The 14,752-nt window shown below is 41.3% G+C and overlaps 1 protein-coding gene across 6 annotated transcripts in view; it reads right to left on the bottom strand.

Moving 5' to 3' along the window:
• gulp1a (GULP PTB domain containing engulfment adaptor 1a) overlaps window positions 1-14,752 on the bottom strand; it is a 165,861-nt gene that overhangs the window by 150,777 nt on the left and 332 nt on the right. The gene's annotated exons all lie outside the window — the stretch shown is intronic.

Below are 14,752 nucleotides of genomic sequence, written 5' to 3' on the forward strand. Positions count from 1 at the left end.
CACATTAGCACATACATAAGATAGTAAAATGGACATTTTGTGGCTCCCAAGTTGGTTTGAGTTTTGTTGAAAGGACAGAATCGCTCTTCTGGCCTAGCACGTTACTCAGCCTGGGAAATGCAATTCAAAGCACTACACTGATTACATACTACACCAGTATCAAGACACAGGATAAACCCCGATTTCTCTGATGGATGTGATGAACATAAAATTTCTAAAGGAAGCCTTATTCAGTGTTTCTGGATTAGAGATTAAGACCATCTGGTCAAAGATTGCACAAGAACTTCAAATTATTTTGCTGTTTTTTACGACCGGGTCCAAACGACTGTGTATTCTTCACTGTGCTCATAAATGTGCTGTGTTATAGTCGCCCACAGAACAAGGCTACTCTATTGCACAGCGGCAAAGCTCTACTGCTGCTCAAAAAAAAAAACCTTATTTACAGTATTTTTCAAAGTGTGGGGCGCAGTTGTTTGCTTAGATCAAATGAAGTGAAAAACCAGATTAGATTCACCAAAGTTACATTATATTACTTTCAAACAGATGTGGCCAGCAACAAGGGCCCAATCTACTGATGTGTTGTTTGTGAATGAGTCGGCTCTGGGAGTTTTTTTTAAATAAATTAAGACAAAACAAATGTGTAGAGCGTATGATGCTGTAGCTGAAAACAACAAGGTCCTCATTCTGGATCTGCTTGGCCCATTTCAGCTCCCCCCCCTTCACTATGCCAAAACCTGCAGCTTGTTATGATAGTTTGGCTCTGGATATGTTTTTGAAGCTTTTCATGTATTTCTTGCCTTTGTCTGTTGATAACTGGTGGACGGATTTGCCTGCAATTTGCCCATCTGCCTAATCCTGCTTCTCAAAATTCATCCAATGGAAAGAAAAAAAAAATTGATTTAAATAAAAAACAATGCATATTTCCCCCCAACTAGGTCAGTAAAAGTTTTACTGAATATTCAGCGATAGATAATATTGGTAACTTATCAGCACATGCACTCCCTAAACAAAGTTTAATGCTTCTTTGACCAGCTCTGTTTAAACACAGACAACTAAAGTATAAAAAATAAAAATAAAAATCAAAGCAATTCTTTGCTCTCTCTAGTAAAGCCTGACTAAATGTTATTGGAGGAGCCTGTTAGTCTGTTGGCTGTTCGGCCAAGACTTATTTAAATAAAACCTTCTCCTTCACATATGTGCAATCTGTAACAAAAAATATTTCATTTAACTTTATTTTAAAGTTCATATACATGAACTTTGTACTACAAACATACTAGCATTAGCACGATCCTGCTGGTGTGGGTTTCCTCTCTTTCCTCAATGCTCACAGTACCCCTTGTGGAGAATCTTCAGCCTGCCAAATACAGCTTTATTACAACCTGCTCACACATCTGCTTATCATTTCAACTGCAAAACAAGCATAATTAATTGCAAAATTAGCTTTGGCTAAATCATTGATGGCCTGCATTCAAGCTCAAACATTTTCTTTTTCAGATAATCATGAATATATGCAGGCTAGATTTAGATGGTCATCTTAAGTGTAGTACTTATTGGGCAAAGAATGTTGGAGATGGAGCTGCCGGGCAGAAGGAGAAGAGATAGACCTCAGAGAAGGTTTATGGATGTAGTGAAGGTGGACATGGAGATGGTTGGTGTGAAAGTAGAGGAGGCAGTAGATAGGGCAAGATGGAGGCAGATGATCCGCTGTGGCTACCCCTAAAGGGAGCAGCCGAACGAAGAAGAAGATTTTAAGTGTAGTACTTCAATGAAATATAGCTCAGTTTAAAGTGAAGCATTGGTATTGGCATCAGCTGATACTCCAGTTTTCAGTGTATCAGAAAAGGAACTAGTATTGTGCGATCTGTAGAGGCCTTAATTGTGATGTGATCTGCCTTAATCAAGTCATTTTGATAAACGTTTAACACAACCCATGAAGGTAGTTGCACATTTACAGTACAAAAATGAGAAGAAGATTCAAGCAAGAGGGCTTATCAGAGCGCAAATACACCCAAAATGAAGAGGAAAAGTGCTTCACTTTAATCTATAAAGGAGGGCAATCAGAAAATCAATGGTCCAGGACTTATGATATTTCAAAGGGCCATTAAGGTCTCCAGCCCCAACAGCCCCAGGAAGCCAGCGATTTCCAAGAGGTATAAATTCTGAAACTCTAAATAACAGCTGCACCTAGAAGCCACCGATATAATGAGATTTATCTCCCATGAGCCACGTCTTATGTCCTTCAAGTTTTGCTTGGAAGTCAAAGGCACAACTCAATGCTGTAATGATTCAGGCTGTAGGGCTAGAAGTCCATCCTCCACTTCTGTGGCTTGGGCATGATCCACAGTAATAAGGATAAATCAGCATAACGAGCAGAAGCAATTAGATTGCATTCCTCTTCATAAGCACACGCAGTTATCTCAGAGCCATTTCTCAAGTCTCCAGATTCAGTTTGAATGGTTGCATTCTCAGCACAAGCATGGATATGAAAGCAGTACAATACAGCTGCAGTTAGGCAGAGTTTCCTCATTGTTGCTTTAAGGAAAATGAAGTGTTGCTCTAAAGCCACTGCAGTCATTAACCAAATTATATTAACTTATCATTTGAGCAGAAAATGAGAGGCTAACTGTGTTTATTATGACTCAGACTGTGATTGCAGGTAATGACTGCAATGGCTTTACGATGAATGGTCATTGCGAATGCTCACAAAGCACTTAATGGGAACATTTATAGCATCTATAGTACATCTATTTTTGCTTTTTTTTAAAGTAGTAATTCACTGATGAGAGTATTTAAAGTGGTTTAGGGACACTTGGAGCTGAAACCTGGACCAAATGAAATGGAATGCCCTGGTCTTCTGCAATTAGCCAATCAGAATGAATATACACCTCACCCTGTAGCTCATATACTAGGGATGTATGGATACCAGTAATGGTTTTGGGTGTTGGCCCGATATCGTCATAATATTGACTGATATCAGCATGCCGAGAGCCGTTGATACGGTGTGATGTAACCCGAGTGTACATTGCCACACTAACGTAAAGCAACTCAAGCAGGCAGTGAAGGACAGTCTGCTTGTACAGAGTTACTGACTCCGTAACAGTAGGACACAAAACCATCAGTCAACATTCTGCCTTGGCAGATTCCCATCAGACAGGGATTTTTAGCCTGTTGAGAACATACAATCACAACCACTTCCCCAGTATGGGAGGAGACATTTAGGCCAGCAAAATAAAGATGAAAAAGGCCCAATCCCATTTCACCCCTTCCCCCTTCCACTTAACCCTTAGCCCTCTGTTTTGCATGTTCAGGTCTAGTGTTAGGGTGTTCCAGGTTTTCTTGAGATGGAGGGGTAGGGCAAAGTGGTAGGGCTACATGACTCTCCAAACAGAGGTTTTTCAGAGTCACACTCCAAACAGTGGGGAAAAAAAAAGAAAAATGGACGAGGAACCGAAGAAACCCCCCAAATGTATTTTCTCCAGAAAAAAATTATGATAACCTTCGTATTATCTTAGTTTAATACAGTTTCAATGTATTGTGGTCATTTTCTTCATGAAATTAAAAAAAAAACAAAAAAAAAAAACACTAACAGCATGCTAATGTCCCGGTAGCTAGCTAGCTAACTTTCCTGTTCCACCTTAAATAGTCGAGCATTTCTGATTCCTGAAGGGCCAGAATGTAACTGCTGCACCACTTATGGGAAAATTTCATATGAGAAGCAGGCGAATATCTGATAATAATGATGATGTGGGGGGTTCTGCTGACTTTACTTTGGCTGAATAGAATTTAATACAGTTATTCTTTTCCATAAAATAGGCTGTAAAGAGGCCCCATCATCAGGAGATCACAAGTTCGAGGGTGATGCTACAGCCATCCACAGCCGGGAGTCCAAGAGAGCACAACTTGCCTTGCTCTTTCTGGGTGGGTAGGATGGGCCCGCTTCTTCTCCCATCACTCACTTTATGCCAGCAAAATAAACGTGATGCTGCTCAGCGCAGGCGTCAGCTGTCCAACGATGCTGCATGAGCGGCAGTTAGAAAAGAAGCGGTGGCTGGTTTCACAGGCCTCGGAGGAAGCCTGTGCTAGCCTTCACCCTCTCAGTGTGTTTGCTCAGTACTCTGTCCACAGCATGTTGCTGCGAATGTATAAACTACTCACGAAACACGAAACGTCTTTTTTTCCACTTCATTCTTAAGAAAAAGGTTAAACAGAAATTGTTATTCTTCAAATTAACTAAGAATTCTTATTTTCTTTTCTTAAGCATTTTCTTAAGATTGATTCTAAGATTAAGCGATATTAATGGACGCTGACCCTACAATCATCATATTTTCCAAGGACGAATTTTTCCCCGGTTTTCTTTTTTTTTGCTTTAAATTCCTTCTTCCACCATTACTTCCACTGCGGCATAAGATCTGGTCACCAAAATGCTACCATGACTGCAGTCTCGCAAGCCAGACTTCTTTCTGACAATTGTCAGAAAGTCTGGCGCATTTTACAGCCTAACATGCAGAAGAACCATCTACTTTTACAAAAAGATTAAAAACTAAAAACTGTCCTTAGTGTGATGTTTGCAGGAGCATCCCTCACAGTAGAAGCAAAACTGGCTGTTTTGAATGCATCAACCGCATATTGTTTGCATGGCACCCATAACTCACTTCATGTTACCGGTATAAAAGGCCACACTGATAACATCGGAGCATGGGTTCCAGAGTCTGATATAAAATGTGCTTCATTTAGCTCTGCTATGATTCAGTGTACTGTAATACTCCAATTACAGTGGATTACACCATCTTCTGCTAATGACACTCCTGTTCCAGACCAACTCTCATGCTTGTGGACCAACCTGGAGCTTGAAGAATGACTCTGATTCACGCAACGTGATGGGTCAGAAATGGACAATCAGTACTGACTGGTTTTAAATGACTGGCAGCACTAGACATTTGGATCATTAGTCTTGCAGAATGACAGCATGGCATTATTTGGTTGTTCTTTAGGTACCAAACCTGGGAACACATCTGCCATATAGAGTCGTCTTTGTCAGTCAAGCACTGTGTGGGCTGCAGTCAGTTTCTTTAAGTCCTACACACCGACACAAGCTGCCATTGAGATTTTACCCTCAGCTCATCATAGAGGATGACATGGTGCCCCAGGCTTGCGGCACTGCTGGATTTAGAAAGAATCCATTTAACTAGCATTGCTGCAGTTGCTGAGGTGCAATGCAGTTGGTAATTGCAGTTGTATTCAGAGTATCTGGTATATGTAAGAAGCTTTATTATAAACCTCTGCATGCTCATTGAGCCATAACCACAGGTGTCTACAAGGAACAGAATGATGAAACACACCGAAACATCAATAGAAGATTCTGCCAGGAAAATATCCCAAAGAATAAACTCAACGAATTGAGACGGCTGAACACAGAACACAATCGAGTGGTCAGTTTGTGCCATCGATCTGTATCTGTTTAAAGGTAAAGAACTTTATGCAGCAGTTGAAGGTTGTTCAGTTACTCTAACAAAATGTTTGCTCTATTAAATTTCACTACTTAGTTGATCAACAATTATCAAAATGTAAGATTTCGGAAAGATTTGATCACCACAGGACCTTTTAAACTGATCCCTTATGGAATATTTGAACGGAGCACTACCCAAAATAATGGTCGTCATGATAATAGTCATAATTACAACCAGTAATTTAGCACACTATTTTCAGCGCACTCACACGTGCATTTACATGCTCTCAATAATCCGATCATAACCGGATATCTGTAGTTATCTGATTATTTACATGGTAATGTAAACACCATACTCCCATCTTTAAATCCAATAAAGAGAACTGGATTTGAACTCTTACTCGGATTTCTTTCCGATTTCTCAGTCTGCATTTAAATTTAAATATTGCATTTAAATATTCTTCACCTGATGAATAAGAAAAGCATGAGTTCTCTGGGCTCCTGACAGAAGACAATGAGATCTTATACTTTTCTTATTGACATGTTATTCAGCTCAGACGGGGCCTCATGTGTGACAATATTTTGATCAAAGTAAGAACATCTGAGTTTTATTTCTCAGGGGCCAAATTTCAGAAACCGGAGAAAATGGCTCAAACCTCACTCTGATTTCAAACCGGACTTAACCATGTCTAGGAGAAATATCTGAGATCAAGAGAAGATCTCATTCACAATATTTATTTCCTCTGGGTCAGCCTAAAAGCAGTCAGGACTCCTGACCAGCTTTTTCTATTCATATTTGCATTTGAGCCACAAACGGGAATAGGAAAAGCTGTTCAGGAAATTCTGACTGTTTTCAGCCCAAACACCTCATAAATCACACATACATATCAAATAAGTAAGATGAACAAATCATTTAATTGCTTAAAAAGTGTCACATGATGATGCGGGTTTGTTGTGACAGTAGCCGTTACCGGTTCATATGTTTTTATTATACAGTCTGCGTTTTTCTCACAACACTGACAGTGAGAATAGTCATTACGTTTTAAGCAGGCTGGTAGGTCAGGATAGATTGGTTTTTGAGTTGTGCATGTGTCTGTTTCTTAACCAGCTGTTTAGCGGAATGGTTACTTGTTCTCCAAGTGGGGGATAAGAGTTCAAGTCCAGTATCAAAACACAGTATTGTTATCGGTGATGGGGATACAAACACCTCTGGCCGACACCACAAAGCAATTTCTGACTTAAAGCAATTTCCAAACTTAACATGTCAGCAGCGTGGGACAAAAAGCAGGAGTAAAAATGATTATGGCAGCATCTGTAACGGCAGCTTTTGGTGTTAAGAGCTCGCTAATGGAGCCGCTTACCTGAACAGTTGAGCCGCAGTGAGGTCACTTACAGCCTGAGTTAATGTTACTGAGAGAGCGGAAGGAACCGCCAGACTCTCTGTGAAATGATAACACTTAGCCTTAATTTCGCTTTTAGCATAGCAGCCTGCTAGCTGGGCCTGTGCACCCACTAGCCTCACCTCCGGTCAGCTGTATCACTCAGCAGCAGGGTCTTGTGGCCTGTCGCTTCAACCAAGCCAGAAAAACACTGGTAGTTGCTGATACTGACAGCGTGACCGACGGTCAGAGATTCAGCACAAGTGAACAAGACTCCCGTACGAGACAAACAACTTCAGAAATATGGATATGAAACACCATTCAGCTCTGGTTTTATCTCAACACTGTTCAGTTCTGTTTTTAACGGTTGCGCAGATTTGAGACATTTTACATCCATGGATCTTATAACTAATTATATAAAAATGAACACTAATTATATACAGTAGATAAACAAAAATAAGTTTTCTTAAGCATCTAATAAATACAATTGAACAAGCCAAACTGAAGATGTTTTATATGTGATGCAGAACGTAGATTTTACTAAAACAAAATACTTTTAAAAAAATATTATTGTATAAATACTGTGGCTTATAGGTGAGTTGGGTTGGACAGAGTTAGTATCGGTATCGACTGATACCAAAGGAGCAGGTATCGGTATCGGAATGGACGAGTGGTATCGGTGCCTCTCTGATCATAACATCACTGAACTTCATCTACGGATTGCAGTGTGGACTTAAAACCTACATAAGGGTTACTGGTATCAGTATCTGCCACAACATGGTCTAATGAATTATCATATCATCGGTTACTGTTTATCATTGTCCCAGGAATTCCACATCAGTGCACCACTGACCGAGTCAGAGTGTTGTATTACACATTAAAAAAAACAATGGAAATGGGGGAGAAAAATCCCCTTTTTCTAAAGTAGCTCTCTAACTCGGAGGAGACAGAGACATAAATATTGTGCGTGAAAATTTGCTATGGCTTTGTATAATCTTTTCCAATGGTTATTGATCAATATTTCATCTTTCATATTGTGCATTCATATTAACTGTGCAGCAGCTCCTGACAAAACACATTAAAATAATCCAAACAGCCACAAGAGACACTTCCTAATGGGAAAAAAAAAAAAAACAATCCAAACATTTCAACTGATCTTTTTTTCATAATCGCCTTAAATCCGATGCACTTCCGTTGTCTGTCATAAGCTTGTTTATGAACAAAGACGAGGAACGACGTAGCACAGAGATTTTGTCGCTCATGTCAGTCCCATTACAATCAAACAATGCCTTGCTTGAATCAGTAAAAGGAGGTCACAGTTACATAACAAAGGGTTTGTTTGGTTCTCATCCATGCGTACCCAGTTCAGCTCAGATGTCTCCACAGGAAAATCAGCTCCATCTGAACAATTTCTGGCCTTTGATTCATTTCAAAGTCGGAGGTGACGGCGGTGGAGCCCGAGCGGCTCTGGCCCATGACAAACTGCCTCTTTGACATGACGGCTGAAGAATGCAGCTCCATTACGCACAGAAAAAAGCGCAGCACACAAAAAAAAACCCAAAAAGAAGAAACCTGAGAGATTTTTGGGGGAGCCGGAGTTTATATGCCCATCGGATCACGAGTTTAGCTGGATGAGAGAGAAGATTTCAACTTTGCTCACACGGCATGAATAACAATGAGCTTCATTCGAGCTTGGATGCTCTTTATTCCAGCACATCATTACCTGCCTGACGAGAGGAATTAAGACATCAGCCCAGCGCAACGTCTTGACAGACGTAATAGCTGGAGACAGAAATAGCCATCAGATAACTAATACGCAGAAAGATCACCGTGAATGAGAGGTATTCTACCTGCCATTTGATTCCTCATTCTCAGTATGCAAATGACTTACACACTGTGTTGTTTACAGGCTTCGTTTTCAAAGCATGAATATCCTGAAGGCTCCCAGTCGCCCCAAGGTTAGTATGAAACTGGAAAATACAACAAAACTTGAAGACAAACAGCTTGAACAGTTTCCACAAATCTCTTCAACTGGAAAGAATTTTCACTGTGTTGACCCATTTTGCATAACTGACAAAATTAAGATTAATAAGATTAAGTGACCCTTATTAGTCCCACAACGGGGAAATTTCACCTCCGCATTTAACCCATCCGTAAAGTGAAACACCACATACACACTAGTGAGCACACACACTAGGGGGCAGTGAGCACACTTGCCCGGAGCGGTGAGCAGCCCTATCCACGGTGCCCGGGGAGCAATTGGGGGTTAGGTGTCTTGCTCAGGGACACCTCAGTCATGCACTGGGGATCGAACCGGCAACCTTCCGGTCACAGGGCCAGTTCCCTAACCTCCAGCCCACGACTGCCCCTATAATATAAGTGGATCTAAGGAAAGAAAAACGTAGGATACAGTTTCATCACAGTCTGCCCCCTGCAGTGCTACAGTATGTTGAATACTAAAGCCACTGGTTTACATCTTGCTTTTGAAATGTACATGACCGGACATACGTACTGCTTTTTGTGTGCATCAGCCATTTAGAATAAAAAGAGCCTTGAATTTCAGTGCCTGAGTGGCCACGCTACCTGACTGATAAAATGAGGCTGAAGTGCACATTCATGTACATCCATGTACTGATAAAGGAAAAAAAGAAAAAAAAAATAGAAAGACTGTCCTGACAGCAAGGTAGAAACAATGAATCACCCAACACAGAGGCTTCTGTTGGTGATGCAGCGATAACATCACTCACTGCTCTGATGGCTCGCGCTGACAAGAGCATCTGCGCTGCCTGGACAGGTACACGCAACCAGGCAATGCTAACACGCACCTGCCTGCTGGAAGAGATCCTCCGCTACAGATATTTCCTACAAAAACAACACCGCCTGTGAAATACTGTTATCTTCCACACTTCAGTAATTGATCTGGCTGCGCTGTAATGTGGAGAACAAACCAGCTCTGCACGATACAAACAGAATATCGTACTGAAACTGTATCAATATCAGAGCCGCTGAATTAAAAAAAGCTACTATTTGATGAATTCCAAATGATTTCGTCACAATGGTGATCACACTTCAGAACGGTAATCAGGACAATCTTAAGCCATGTTTAACTGGCTTAAGATTCTTCTCAAGCAGGAACTGTCAGCAAGTCAAATTCATAGAAAGAGAGGAAACCCACACCAGCAGGATCTCATTACTGCACCTACGTTCGCGTTTACAAACTGCATGTAAATGAAGAAACATTAATGTCAGCTGTTGCCAAGTGCATGAATATGAAGTTACAGTAAATTTTTGTAGTATTATATCCTGTGTGAGATGCAGGAGTACATCCCTGCTACTTTGTGCTAGCACAACATTGCTAAACCTAACAAAATTAGCTTTGTTGTACTGTTAACCAATAAAAAAAAATTCTACTTATAAAATGAAAATGACTATGAAAAGTTAGTTATGTGTGGCTTTTCATGACAATGTCACAATTTCTAAAAGTTCACTATGTGATTGGTTCACGTCGCTGTTAAAAATTCTCAAAAGTAGCTTTAAAAACATCTTAAAGCGTTACGTTGAATTTGCTGGACCTACAAACCTGCAAATACTTGGATGGACACACATTTTTAGAATTTTTAGGATTTTTGTTTAAGTTTTTAAAACTTTCCCAGTTTATGTTTTCTTCCCCAATAAAGCACATTTCTTCTCAATAAAGTATCTAAAACTGTGCAGAGCCTTTCAAAGTGTCGTCATTGCTGACCCGAACACTGCAGCAGCAACACATTCAGGACTCATTCTGTTAAAACTGAAACAACTGCTTCAAATTCCACCTTAAACTAGAGGAATTGGAGCTTTCTGGTCATTTGTCGCAATTCCCTGGAAAATCCCACAACAGATCTACACTGTATCCGCAGAGTCCTCTGTATTGCCTGTCCAACAGATTAGCATACACAGATCAAAGTTCATCCAATCAGAAGATAAGTTACACCTACCAGCAGATCCAATCAAAGCAGGAATTTAGCTTTAAAGATCCTCTCACACCAAAATGTGAGCAAAAAGAGTTAGTGGACATTAGTGGGTCCAGCACAACTTCTGAAAGACTTCAAAACATTTGCCATCACACTACCATAAAAAGATTTACTACAATGATGTTCAAAAGGAGTGAAGTGATGAGGCTGAAGACACTTAAGAAATGTCACCTAAAGATCATAGAGAAGAGCAGAGCGTTTACACGCCGCTGGGTTACCGCACTAAAATATCACCATTTTATCCACTTTACTGTAACCCTGAAAAAAATAAATCCTGGTTCCGACTGTTTACGTATCAGCATCGGGCCAGAACTCCCACACCGGTACTCCCCTATTTAAAATCCATGGTCACTGCTCGACACGGACGTCTGTGCAGAAAAGCCCCTGGGACACATATAGGAGAAACCACGCACTGCAGTTTGATTTTGTTGACGGGTCACGAGAAATAAATAAATAAAAGAGAAAAAAAAAAACCCTCAATCCGGTCACTACACCCAGCTTAAGACAAATGGCTGCTGCCGTCGATTAAAACCCAAAGACCATGTCCACAGAGGATGTCAAATCGTATCAGTCACTGAGCTTTTGTTCGCTGACTGGACACAGATCATATTAACATGCTGAAATTTAAGGCCTAAAAATAAAAAAAAGGTCAGACAGTATTAGCTGCGTTTCTTAACCTGGGCCAAAACACCGCATGCAAGGAATAACCAATGTTACCACGCGCCAGTGAGTGTGAATGCTTCAGCTGATGTCTTCTTCTTTTAGTCATAAGTCGAAAGGTGGGCCATGTAATTGTGTCTATTTAATAGCAGAGCTTGATGGGAACCAGCAAACATCACAATCTGAAGATTTTTTTGCTCTAAAAACATCATTTTTTGGCTGATCTGTGTTGAATCAAGTAGATAAAGTGCATTGTAGAGGTTACGTGTGCTGTCAATGACAGCTGCTGCGACACCTGGACCAAAACATCATCATATTACATCACACAATTACACTCATTGAGCTAAACAGTGAGCTGCCTCTTCATTTCAATGCAGCATTTAATCTGAAGCACAACACTGTCTTCTAAAAAAACTGGGACTGTATTCATTGTGACTGAAAACGTATTCATGGCTGCTTCTTTTCTTTAAATGATGTATACTAAAGAGGTTTGCGTGCTCCCCCTGCTGGAGTAACTTCAGACTGGAGCAACCTCAGACTGCTACAGGCGTGCTGTAAATGAGCGAGGTCCAAAGCTGAAGGCCAAAGCTTTACATATTAAGAACACCAGGTGCTGGCAGAGTCTGGAATTCAGCTTTAATTAGGCCTTAGCTGAAAATGACAGCCCAGACGGCACGTCACACTTTCAGAATCCATGCAAACGAGACATTTAATCTATTGTCGTTTTATGACTTATTTAAGCAATAGAACACTAGAGGGAGTGTGTTATCGTGAAATAACATCCCGGCTGTGATCTGGTGGCTGTAGATCATCACAGCCGTGATGTTATAGTGATAACTCACTCCTCGAGTTTCTCTACTGCTTTAATACAGCAGTTAAATAAATACAGTAAGAAATGAATAAACTGGCCGTGAACGCGGCGTTTAATATGTTCAGTTCCTTCCTCCTAATTAGAGCTCCTTAACGAGCAGCTCGCTGCTACGTCAGAGTAACGAGCTCCGCCCACTCACTGCTCAGCCAGCAGTTTGTTCTCCAGCTCTTTACACTAAACTCCCAAACTGTCGTCTCCACTGAGCAGCTTCTCTGTTTTTACTGGGTCAGTTTTACGACTCAGTCTGATTCGGTCCGACTCTGAAGATCAGACACGTCTGGCGAATGGTGTTGGGTTCATTTCTGGCTGATTCCACGTTGTTCAGCTGTTCTTCTGTCACAGCTGCCGACTGAAAAGCTGCTCAGTGGTGACGACAGTTTGGGAATTTAGTGTCGTCTCGTCTTCAGAGTCGGACCAAATCGGCTGTCGGTCAAACGTGATCTTAGAAGCGTCCGTTTTCTGTCTGTGGCAAAGCAAGAAGTGAAAACGTTCAAGTGGCTTGAGCGTCTCCTACAGCTGTCGAAGCTGTTGCTTAGCAACGGCGTCTCAGCGGACCGATACAGTGTTTGTGAAGATCTGGTGAAATAACAGCTCAGTTAGTCAACCAATCAGCTCGCGCCGCCAGAACTAACTGTTGTATAATAATGCAATATCCACTGTTTTAATGGCAAACGTGAACAAAAAACCCACTGAATTTACGTATTATTTAATATTATTTAGAAAGCTGTTTCATTTTAAATTCGTCCTCCCTAGTTTTCAGTACTCTTTCCCAACACTGCTTGCATCACCATTAAAGCAGTTACCCGCACACCTCATGCTACCCTCCCACCCACATACGCAGTTGATTTTTATACTTATAATTAAGAATTTGAAATGTCTGTTTGCTTCATTAATGAGCAAATAATGTTGTTTGAAAAGATGTGGCTAAAAGAAAGCACTGAAAAATGTGCTTGTGTGTTTCAAATGTTCTAAAAAAAAAAATCAGCCAAAACATTTTTGCTGAAAAGAATCCAGAATCTGCCATAGAAGAGTCTCTATTCTCTACATCTTCTGTTTATGATCTGCAAACAGCATCACTTCTTTTTCTGCTGTTGTAACCTTCACGCAAGGTCTTCTTAGAGATCAATAAAATGCATCTATCCACCTGTCTGTCTACCCATCCATCCATCCATCCACCTAAAAAAAACAATCTCCAGTGTTTTTCAAATACATATCTGCAGACGCAGATGCATAAACATTTATGAAATACAGAAAATCAGGCAGCTTCACTGGATTTACATGAAAGAGAAACAACACCTGCTTGAAAAGGGATAGAAATGTAGTAAAATGGTTTAAACAGATGATTAGAAACCATTAAAAGGTAAAACCTCATCGTTTTGCTGTCTAACTGGAACTGATTTAATGGTTTCCAATGTGGAACCCTTCTTTCCTGTAGAACACATTTAGATCCCATTAGGAAACCGTCAAATGCATTAAGACTCAGCCACTGGTCACCTGTTAAACCAGTAGGATCCTTTATATTGTGAAAGCAATGGGCTGAAAAAACCCAAAGCATGTTGTAAAACCTGCAGGAACCAACAGAAACATTTGGTTTCTGGGGTTTTTTTCTGCAGAGATGGGGATTTCTTTAAAAATGAAACATCCTGACAACGATATGATTTCAATATCACTGTGCACCGCTGCTGTCTATCAGTCTGTCTGTCTGTCTGTCCATCCATCCATCCATCCATCCATCCAGCACAACTCTCAGACTCTCCACCACAGTTCATGAACTTCCCACCACAAAACAAACACCACCACTGTTCCCAACAGAAACTGTAAATCTGCAAAAGTGTCCATCCCAGCTGAAGCATAAAGGGCATTCTAATGGAGATCTGAGGCCGGAAGTGGGCTCTGGAGGTGGCTGTGGCTGCAAGGCTCCTCCAGTCCCCCTCTCCAGGCTGCGGGGTGCCCCATGGCTGAAAGGAGGAGGCTCTGGTTTTGGCAAGTCTCCCTGTGAGCCGCTCTGCTGAGGGAAAAGCTCAAAGGCTGTGCAAAGCAAGCACTTTTACTGTAGAAGCACATGGGAGAAGAGCAGCTCTCCATTAGAGCCTCAGGGAGGGGGGGGGGGGGGGGTATGGGGGGTAAACGCAGTCCATGCGCTTTCAGCCAACAGCTATAATTATGTGGATCCCATGCAGACAGACAGGTCATTACATCTGCACACCGAGTACCTCTGCACGCGCGGAAGAGCCGGGAAAGTTACAGCGACCCTTCAGCGCCAGAAACCCCAGAGCTGAAATGGAACTGGACACAGCAGAGCTACTTTAAGCGCACCAGGCGGTTGAGCGGCGCGTTCAGCAGCCTGAGCGGTTCATGGAGCGAGTCTATGGCGAAAAGAACCTGC

Source organism: Pygocentrus nattereri, chromosome 6 (genome assembly GCF_015220715.1).
Source record: "Pygocentrus nattereri isolate fPygNat1 chromosome 6, fPygNat1.pri, whole genome shotgun sequence".
Taxonomy (NCBI): domain Eukaryota; kingdom Metazoa; phylum Chordata; class Actinopteri; order Characiformes; family Serrasalmidae; genus Pygocentrus; species Pygocentrus nattereri.